Consider the following 10,807-nt stretch of genomic DNA (forward strand, 5'->3'; position numbering starts at 1 on the left):
ATCAAGAGGGTTGGGGGGGCTTCGTCCCGGCTGCTGCACATGGCCGGGAGAAAGTTCGCGGGGCTTGGGGGGGTGGGCCTTCGTCCCGGCCGCTGCGCGCAGCCGGGACGAAGGATCAAGAGGGTTGGGGAAGGTCGGCCCTCCTCCAAACTGCTCCATGCAGCTGGGAGGAAGCATCGACGGGGTGGGGGGGGGGGAAGGCAAGGCCGGGGAAGGCGGGCCCGGCAGCCTACTTACCCTCCTCCTGCTTCGTCCTCATTCTCCAACAGAATGAGGATCGAAGCAGAGGGCGGGTGAAGAAGGGGGCGGGGCTTCACCACGTGACCGCCCCGCCCCCGGGAGGATCGCTTCCGGAGCGCCGTGCCGGAGCGCTCCCCCCCGATGAGACCCCTGTCCTTTATACTCTGCTTTTCTCCCCAGTGGTGACCCAGAGCAGCTTACATAGAGTCCACCCTCCAAAGCAGCCATTTTCTCCAGAGGGACAGACGCCTGGAGTTCAGCTGTTATTCTGGGTGATCTCCAGGTCCACCGGAAGGCTGACAACCTCTGGGTGACTTGATGCCCCCTGACTTGATGTCCCTTATGTGTGACTATTTGGAGGTCACGAAGAAGAATATGGCAGTATTTCAGCCTGCTTTACAGGATTGTCATGAAGAAGGCTGAAATATAAAATACTCTAATTCCCAAACTGTTACAGAAATCAACAATAATACAATTTAAGTGTGTGTTACTTATTTAAATATTTATGACCTGGCTTTCTTTTGTTCCTCAAAGCAGTTTACAAATCTCAATTTAAAGCATACAAAGTACAAGTAAGCTATAAACGACACCCCACCCCATTAAAAGCCCTAGTGAATAAAATAGTGTTAGTGTCTCCTAAAAAAAAATATTGAGAGGCAATGCCCCCCTCACCTTCCTACCATTCTATAGGATGGGAGCTACTATAGGAAATGCATAGGTTCTGTTTGAAGCCAGAGGTCCTACCTTAACTGGGAGAATAGCCAACAGATGACAACCTGTGGACTATAGCTGGTACACAAGGACACCAGACACCTGAAGCTGCGTTAGACTGAGCCAGACCACTGGCCCATTGAAAAGGTTACTGTCTGCTCACACCAGCAGCCTCCTAGGGTTTCCAGCAGAGGTCTCCCATACCACCTACTACCTGATACTTTTAAATGGAGATGGTGGGGACTAAACCAGGGACCTTCAGCATGCTAACCTATGGCCGCTGCCTCACTGAAAGAAGAAAGCCTACCACAGCTGGGTTCCTTCTGCAGTCTTTTATAATCTCGAATTGCTTGTGAGGTCTATATTTTACCCTTGAGGCCTAGAAATGTGCTTTTTATAGAATGAAAGTAGAGACTTTCAGATCGTTCCACCACAATCGGCCCTAAAGACTCCTGGGCAATCTGCTCCAGTTTACCATAAAGAAATGTATTAATAAATAGAAGAGGTGGGGGAGCAGGTTCCAAGAAATGTAAAAAGGGCTCAGATTTTAAGTATAGCATAAAATAAACTTCTCAGGCTCTGAAAGCTCTGTCTCCTCCCCTCTACATCTTTCCCACTCACAACTGTCCCATCATCTCCTAACCATGAACAGCAGTACCCACCTCTTTCCAGCCTCTATCCCCCCTCCCCCAGCTGAGCTATGTCCCTCAATCTTGTCATTCAGACCTGTTCCAGACCTCTGCCCCAGTGAAGCTATGGACATATGGAGACAGCTCCCAGGTTGTCCTTGTTAGGCATCTAACTCATGTGCATCAGTCTGCAGGGCAGGACATCTCCCCACTGCTGCCTCCACCCAGATGCCTCATCTCATCTTGTACAGCTGCAATGGAGGAGCCCACAGCACTGGCTGCAGCTGGCAAAGACCCAGGAAGATGGCTGCGCACAAGACCCTGCCTGTTGTGAACTGTCACTTGCAATCAATCCACCCACAAAGGAGATGTAGCCAAGACAGAAGGTAAGCAAAGGCAAAGCACTAACTGGCCACACCACAGACAGTGACCCCCCCACACACTCAACAGCATCCCTGCCCTCAAGCCCCCACAAACTCCTTCGGAACAGTGGCATCTTCTCCTTCACGCCACAGAAAGTATTTATTTCCTCAAACAGGGACCCCTTCTTCCTCCAGCCACTAGAGGGCACAATTAATTTACATATCATTTCAAGAATGTTCACTACCCTCTCCTAGGAGTGAGCTCACACTAGTTTTTAAACATACTTGTTTAAAGTATTTTAAAATGCTGTTCACTTTGGGAGTCTTTTTAAATCTTTCACAAGACAGCTGCCTTGGGCACCAATCACCCTCCTATTGCCCAGGGGCATCCTTGGCTATCAAGCACCAACACTGGTTGGATAACAGGGTCTCTGGTGCTCATTTAAAACATATATAGCGTTTCAATTACGCTTGCAGAGCATTGTCCTGGAGTGTTTTGCTTTATATGGATTGACATCTGTCTATAAAGTAATTATGTATGCAGGGCCGGCTCACCCACTAGGCGAACTAGGCATTCGCCTAGAGCGCCGGGCCCTGGATGGGATGCCGAACTGTGCCTCCCCCCCCCACCAAAAGCCAGCGTGCTATTGCTGCTCCCACCCATGTGGCATGGGGGGGGCACGAAAGGGGAGCGCAAGGCCGCCTTGCCTTCCCCCTCTGCCCGGGGTCGGCTTTTGTAAATCCAAATGTGGGGTGTTTTGGTTTGGGTGCCCGGAAACCTCACCGCCTCCTCCTCGCTCGCCTAAAGGGGGAGAGAAGTAGGACTTCCTTCTCTCCAGGCTCTGCCTGGAGGTTGGCAACCCCATAATTGGGCACGCGGGGAGCGCCAGAAGGTAGCCCCACCTAGGGTGCAAAAAACCTCGGGCCGGCCCTGTATGTATGAGTACCTGGATGTTGTGTTTACCCTGTTCTGAACAGTCATTTCACAGGCATTTCACTTCTATAGTTTGGAAGTTCCTCATAATGTTTAACTTAAATCTACCCTTGTGCGCTTTAAGCACAGATCAGTAAATAAGTGAAAATTGTTCTCTCTTTTTTTTTACATCTTTCTAAATATATCTGAAAACTGATTTTCTTTAATGTCCTTTTCCCTAAACTGAAACTATCAGTTTCACTCCACCTTTTCTTATATGATTTGTCTTCTTTTGTCATCCTTTCAGATCTCCTCTAATAGCTTTTCAGTTTTTCAACATCCTTATTTATTTATTTATTACTATTTGTATCCCGTCCTACCCCACAAGCAGACTCATCCTTCTTGAACCGTCATGCCCAAATAAGATGTCCTGGGTTAGTTCCCACAGACCTGTTCCACTAATGGTCATGTTTTCCTTCAGCCTGACAAGTCTTTCAACTATGCAAGAAATTCTCCCACCAAGCAAGAAGGCTCTTACACTGGAGAAAAGAGCCTCTGTTAATATAATGGATCTGTGGAATCTGACTGTCATTATTTATTGGTGTAAACGTGCCCAAGAGAAGCTAAACAGCTGCTCATTCAATGTATTTGATCTGTGCAAATCCCCCATGTGCCTTGAGCTGGGTCCAGGGTGGCCCTTAGCTATCCACAGACAAGGTCTAAAGCCTCGTCAGGCTGGGCCCTGATGTCTAGGCGAACAAAGAATCATGATTCTTCTGAACTGCTGAGCCCTTTCCTTGTCAGAGGAACTTCCCACATCCTTCTAGAGTAGCACGAAAGCACTGAAACACAAGTTTCAGATCTGGTATTAGGCCTTCACATCAATTGAACTTTTCACCCTTCCTATATTGTTCATGCTCTAAAAACGTAATAGTAAAAGTAATCAATGCGACTTTTTGTGGCATCATACTAATAGACAGCCCTTCAAAATGTGCTCCCAGGCCAAGAAAGACAAAAACATCAACTCACTAGGGTACGTCTTGTTCATCCACTCTCTGAGAGGTCAGAACTAGGCAGTTCTGCAATGCTGAGGAAGTGGAAGCCCTGTGCCAGTAAAGAAAAGCAACAGATAAAGTAAACAGTGACAAAGGCCTGAGACAATAACATGCTATAATGTTTGCACTAGGAGATCATTGCTACTTTCTGCAGCACCAAGGGATTGAGCAGATCTCAGGATACTGAAACATAGCAATACCTCAGAAAAGAAATTCCAAAGAAAGACTCCAAAGCCAGGTCCTTACCAAGATGGTAAACGTGTCTGGACGGTACCACTTGAGACCGCACACACAAGGGCTCACATGAAGGAATGCCCCCTCATGACAAAAAAAAATTCTACATTTAAAAAATAATCATTTCTGGGTGCAGAGAATGTTTTGGTGAGCCAAAGCAACCAATTTTGTGAGCCCCCTGTAATCTGAAATGATACACTCCATACACAAAGTTACCTCAGTCAGAACTAGGGCCAAGTTTCCTTTTGCAGCTGAGGATATCGTGTCCCTGTCTCAAACTCCACTCTGGTCTTCCATTCCTTTCAGTCCTAATACATCATACCCCTATCCTACATACATAGCTCTACCAATCAAACAGGCCTCTTCTGTTCTTCATCTACATTATTTGCTGTCACTGTGGTTATCACAGCCCACGAAGTCTGGCCCACCTAGGATCAGTGCTAGCATCAAAATTGGGCCTGTTTCATGTTACTGGGAGATTCACCAAATCATCAAAAGATCTAATTCTTAACATGGCCAAATCTGTGGCTACTTAAATTAGAGGTTGAAGCCACAAACAGGTAAAACATTTCTTTCTACAAACCTGAGAAAAGCACCAGGTTTGCAAAAAAAAAAATTTAATCTGAAATCTTTAAAAAAATATACTGAGGGTTAAATCTCCCCAAAATAATAGAAGCAATACCTGTAGCTTTAAGAAATCAATGCCCTTAGTTGCTAGGCAGCCACAATAGTCTTGCCAGTTGAAATCTTGGTTAGTAAAAGGTAGGGACAGAGGGCAGAGGCCTTTTTAGGGCTGTTTTGCCCTTTGAGGAAAGACTCACTGGAACCAGGCCTGGCAACCACCACCAGAGTACTTTTTAAAAAATGTACATTGCCTAGAGCCCCACACCTGTGGGGATTAGGCAATTTTCGAATTTAATTAAATAAATATTAAATAAATACCAGCTGGCCTGCATGACTCAGGCCCGGCTGTTGGCTGTTCTTCTACAGCAGCCACTGCACAAACAGCAGTATGTTATAGTGGTTAGAATTTCAGACTAGGATCTGGGAGGGGCAGGCTCAAATCCCCATGGCTAATGGACTCTGACTGGGTAACCTTGGGCCAGTCATACACACTCAGCCTAAAGTACCTCACAGGGTTGTTGTGAGGATAAAATGGGGGACAGGAAAACAATGTAAGCCATTTTGGGTCTCCATTGGGGAGAAAAGTGGGGTATAAATGAATTATATAAGTAATAAATAAAGCTGAAGGTGATGAGCAGATAAAAGGCTGCTTGGTGGATGGGCAGGAAGAAATGGGTTAATGACAGGAGGAGGAGAAAAGGAAATAGTGTGGGGAGGGGCTATAGGGGAAACTGGGGTGCACCTCAAAAGTCCTTGTGGGTTTCCCACTGCGCAACCAGGCCTGGACCAGTGGCTGGCACTCAGAAACTCCACCAGACTTTCCCCAGGGAATGACTGCCAGAGATATGGAAGGAGGGAAGGCTGAAGACAGAGGCAGATAAAAGTATGGTGGATGGGAAAGAGAAGAGGAGGCAGGAAAAGGCAAGACGCTCTGGGGGCTTTCAGAAAAGGGAAATAGGAAATACTGGAGGAGGGGGAAATTCAATACTGCCTGCAAGTCCTTTAGGGTTGCCAAGTCCATCTTCCACCCCCAGCGGGGGACTTTGGAGGCGTTCCTGGAGGGGGCAGGGCATCCCCGACGTGATGACGTCACGTTGGGGACGTCCGCTCTCCCCCCCCCCGCCCGCGTGCCGAATCTCAGAAACGGCAGTTCCCTGCACTTAAAGGAGCCGGCGTTTCCCCTTTAAGAGCAGGAGCCGGCGTTTCCCCTTTAAGAGCAGCTGCGTTTCCCTTTTAAATGCACGAAGCTGGCATTTCCCTGCGAGCCTGATCTCAAGTGGAGATCAGACTTGGGAGGAAACACGGGTTCCACACACTTAAAAGGAGAGAGGGGGGTGGCTGTGGGTGTTGGGCTTCCCCCGCTGGCCATCTAGCCGGCGGTGGGTAGAACCCCCTCCCAAAACGGGGGACCCCTGGCAAACCGGGGGGTTTGGCAACCCTAAAGTCCTTGCAGGACTTGTCAATATAGCTAATTCTCAACATGGCTGCATTTGTGGATATTTAAATGTGGAAACTGGAGCTGTGAACAGACAAGATATATTTTTCTACAAACTTGAAAAAGCTCAGGTTTGCCTTAAATTCTGAAACCTAACAAAAAAAATAACAGAAGTAGCACCTGTACCTTTAAGAAACAAATGTCCTCTGCAGTGGCCACTACGGGAATTGCTAAGCAACCACAGAAGTCTTGCCAGCCTTCAAGCCTTGGTTTCTGTCAGTAAAAGGCAGGGAGAAGGGGCAGGACACTTTCCAAGCTCTTTTGGCCTTGAGGGGAGGACACATTGGCCAGGCTCACCAGCAACTACTAGCAGACCTAGCTGCTTTCTACTATTCACATACACCCAGCCTAACCTGCCTCACAGGGTTGTGGTGCAGACAAAATGGAATGGAGGAGAATGATGTAAGCTGCTTTGGACTAGTAGGTGGGGGGGAGAAGGAGAGAAGTAAGCAGAGAAAGGTGAGGTTATGGAGCTGTCAGGAGGAGGAAAAGAGGTGATAGAGGGGGGGAGGGGATACAGGGGAAATGAGGTGCATCTAGCAGATTCCCCACTACATAACTGGGCCCAGCTAGCAGTGCCTGCACCATGCAACTGCACCTGGCAGTAGCCAGCAAAGCCACACAACTGGGCCCAGCACAGCCTGGTAGCTGCCATCAACAGCATTTTCTTGGAGAAAGGCTGCCAGGGAAAGGGACAGAAGCTGAAGATGGGAGTAGCTAAAGGTAGGTTGGTTAGTGGGTGGGCTGGGAAGGAGAGAAGGAAGCAGGAAAAGGCAAGAAACTATGAGGGCTTTCAGGGAAAGGAAAAACAAAATAGGGGGAAGAGGGAAATGAGATGACCCCCATAGATCCTCATGGGTCTCCCATAGGCTTGCCAAGTCCCCCCGGGGAGTGGGGAAACCCCCGCCCCAGAGGCCCATTCCCCTCCGGCGGCGGATCTGGCCCCGGGGGAACCCCACCCCGATGTGCACGTCACCCGGAAGTGACGTGACGATGCGGGGCACGCTGGGGGCAAGGTCACGGTCATCTGAGGGAAAACTCTATGGTTTTCCCTCGGATGGTCGTGGCCCCGCCCCCAGCATGCCCCGCGTCGTCACGTCACTTCCGGGTGACGTGCATGCGGTGCACGCACGCGTTCCAGACGCAACCCAGGAGTCCCCCGCTCCAGGTAAGAAAGGACTTGGCAACCCTAGTCTCCCACTTGTGCTTCCCAGAAGACCAGCCCTCCTATAATTTTTCACTGCAGTTTGTCTCCTCCTGCCACGGTCCTTTTCTCCTAGATAAGTGGACTAAGTTCAGGATGCCTTTCTGGACAGGCCACATTCAGAAAAAGAATGAGAAAGTTCTGAGATCCTACAGCTCCAGGTCAACACAAGTCAGTGATGGTACCTTCTCAGGCAATGTGAACCTGTGCATAAAGTATATTTTAAACGCCTATTTGTCACACCTTGCCCCATTTTAAGCAGTACCGTATGATTCCTTTGTCACAACTTCCCTCCCTCTTTGATGTAACACACTTGGACTCCAAGTGATTATATTATTTATTTATTTATTTATTCAATTTATACCCCTCCCTCCCTGTCGAAGCAGGCTTAGAGCAGCATACATATAAATACAATTAAAATCATCCATGAAACCATTTTCCTAAAATGCCAGTACAATTCTCAGATAAAGCTTAGGTGACAGCCCTGATGGAATTCTCATCAGCTCAGTTTGATCAGCTAATTTATGTGGTGAGACAGGCTGAAGGTGCTAAAGCCAGGGCACAGGCTTACTGTACTAACTTTAACCCCAGCCTCTATTCCTGTACTTATTTTCAGGGTCATGCTAGAAATTGTTATTCCAGCAGCTACAGAATGCCCTGGCTCAGCTATTATCAGGAGTTAGATGGAGCGTGCACATTACTCCCATTCTCCAGACACTCCATTGGCTGTCCATTTGTTACAAGGCTCAGTTTAAGATATTGGCTATCACATACAAGCCCTTCATGGCCGTGGTCCTTCTTATTTGTGGGACCACCTCTCCCCTTATGCTGTCACAACAGTTTCATTCATGTCAGCAGGGTGTTCTGCAGATGCCAACCTGCAAACAGGCAGAACCAGCAACTGCCTGTACTCCATTGTGGCTCCCATTTTATGGAATGGCCTGCCTGATGAGGTCAGTATATGAGGTCACACTCTCCTGGCTTTCCACAAACTATGCAAAACTGTATTATTCAAGACCTGAGTAGGATTCTGAGAAAACTTGCTTAGCATTAGTTTTTAAATAATACGCTATATGAAGTAATACTTTCTTTTTGTATCCTATGCCTACTGCCAAATTGCCAATCCATTTCACTACATGACCACAGAATCTCAAAAGGCCATTGCAGTGCTGGAAAAAGTGGAAACCCAACTAACCAAGAAGTTGGAACACTTGTCCTACAAGGAACAACTACAGAATCTGAGGCTTTTTGGTTTACAGAAAAGATGACTGGGAGAGAGGCATGATATAAGTTGTGCTATAGAGAAAAAGGCAAAAGTGAATTTTTTCTCCATCTCCCACAATACTAGAACTCACAGGTAGCCAATGAAATTCATGGGCAGTAGATTCAAGGCCAAAAAAAAGGATGTATTATTAATTCAGAGAATAATTAACCTATTTTTTTAGTCCATCTTTCTTTTGGAATTCACTGCCTTGGTATGAAGTGATGGTGCTAGTTTAGCTGGCTTTAAAAGGAGACTACACAAATTCATGGGATGATAGCTCCATTAATGGTTGTTAGCTAAGATGACTAAACAGAACCTCCCTGTTCAGAGGCAGTAATTCTCTGAATACCAGGCAATGACAGGAAGAATTTGGCCATTTGGGACCTTGCTTGCAGGCCTTTAGGGGTCATCAGGTTGGCTGCTGTGTAAAACAGAATGCCGGGCTAGATGGACCAAGGTCTATTCTACAGACCAAGGTCTCATCTAGCAGGGCTACTCTTGTATTCTTATGATTTTTGCTCCAGAGTGACAGATAATACTAGCAGCTGATCAGGACTTGCCTGCATATATGGTGGTGGTGGAAAGAACCATCAAGTCGCTGCTGACTTATGGAGACCCTGTAGGGTTTTCAAGACAAGAGACATTCAGGGGTGGTTTGCCATTGCCTGCCTTTGCATAGCAACCCTGGACTTCCTTGGTAGTCTTCCATCCAAATACTAACCAAGGCTGACCCTGCTTAGCTTTCAAGGTCTGACGAGACTGGGCTAGCCTGGGCCATCCAGGTCCAGGCACCTGTGTATATTGCTGCTTACAATAGACTAGAGCAGCGGTGTCAAACTTGTTTGTTACAAGGGCTGGATCTGATATAAGTAGGACTTTGTCGGGCCAGGCCATGTGTGTCATAAAATGCAATGCCAGGTAGTGAAGATATTAACTTTATAAAGGAAACTGACAAACACAGTTAAAGGGGTTTTAAAACTTAAAATACCAAGTATTAAAACAGTAACACTCTTGCCTGATTTTATTTAACAGTCTTTGATAACTTACATTTCCCAAACCTCCTCCCCACCCTCAAAAGATGCCTACCTAAAATAGAAAGGTGAGGGGATAACAGGATGTGGCAATGCAATTTTTTAAATAAAACATCAAAAAAAAGCACAAGGATCACAGCAGAAACTAAAAATAGAAACTAAAAATATAAAATGCTCTGAGCCTAGGAAAACATGAAATGTTTGGGCATTGCAAGCTCCCCCCCCCCCTTCTAAAACGAGTAGAAATGCATTGCCCCCTTTTGCCTATTTGGCTGTGGGTTCCCAGGTTAGAGTACTCACTCAGGTACCTGTTCTCAGGTCCATTCAGCAGAGGCAAGCTAGCTCAAAATATCAGCCCTTTATTTGCAAGCAGACAAATTCAACTGGTATACAAACACTGGAAACTGAAAACTCCACTCCATTGAAATATATTGCAGCTCAAAAGTTGCAAAGCAAATGCAGAATGGATTTTCCATTAAGGTTTCTGGGCCCAGATAAACTACTCTGGGACTGGAATGACAGCCCCCAGAGTGGAATTCCATTCCCAGAATGCAGCTGCTGTTCCCAGGGCAGTTAGTTCCACCCGGGGGCCTGCCATTCTAGTCCCAGAGTAGTCTATCTGGACCCAGAGACCTTAAAGGAAAATCCATTCTGCATTTTCTTTGCAGCTGTTTTTGTGCTTTAGCCCAGAGGAACTTCCTGCTGGAGGAGAAACTGGGAAGACAAGGCCCAGCAAGCTAGGAAGTTTGACAGCCCCGATCTCTCTCAAAAGGATGAGGACAGGCAGGGGAGGGGTAAGGGGGTGGGGAAGAGAGCCACAGGCCTGATTAAAGTCCTGGGCGGGCTGCTTCCGGCCCACGGGCCTTAAGTTTGACACTCCTGGACTAGAGTAATTTCAGAGAGATGGGAGTTCATACGCTGAAATACATTAGTGTCTTCCAGCACTTTAAATCACACGACGATGGTTGGTTTCTTATGTGATTATGCTCTTGTATTCTGCATTAAATAATCCACAACAATGCCCATCCCGTGATCCAAGTTAGAG

At 47.2% G+C, this 10,807-nt stretch overlaps 1 protein-coding gene across 1 annotated transcript in view; it reads right to left on the reverse strand.

Annotated features, from left to right (window-relative positions):
* LZTS2 (leucine zipper, putative tumor suppressor 2) overlaps positions 1-10,807 on the reverse strand; it is a 78,137-nt gene that overhangs the window by 39,447 nt on the left and 27,883 nt on the right. Inside the window, exon 2 of the mRNA XM_015410348.1 lies at positions 3,885-3,959. The gene's annotated coding sequence lies outside the window, so the exon portion shown is untranslated. The remainder of the gene's footprint in view (positions 1-3,884; positions 3,960-10,807) is intronic.

Source organism: Gekko japonicus, unplaced genomic scaffold (assembly GCF_001447785.1).
Source record: "Gekko japonicus isolate JY-2015 unplaced genomic scaffold, Gekko_japonicus_V1.1 scaffold1568, whole genome shotgun sequence".
Classification (NCBI taxonomy): Eukaryota; Metazoa; Chordata; class Lepidosauria; order Squamata; family Gekkonidae; genus Gekko; species Gekko japonicus.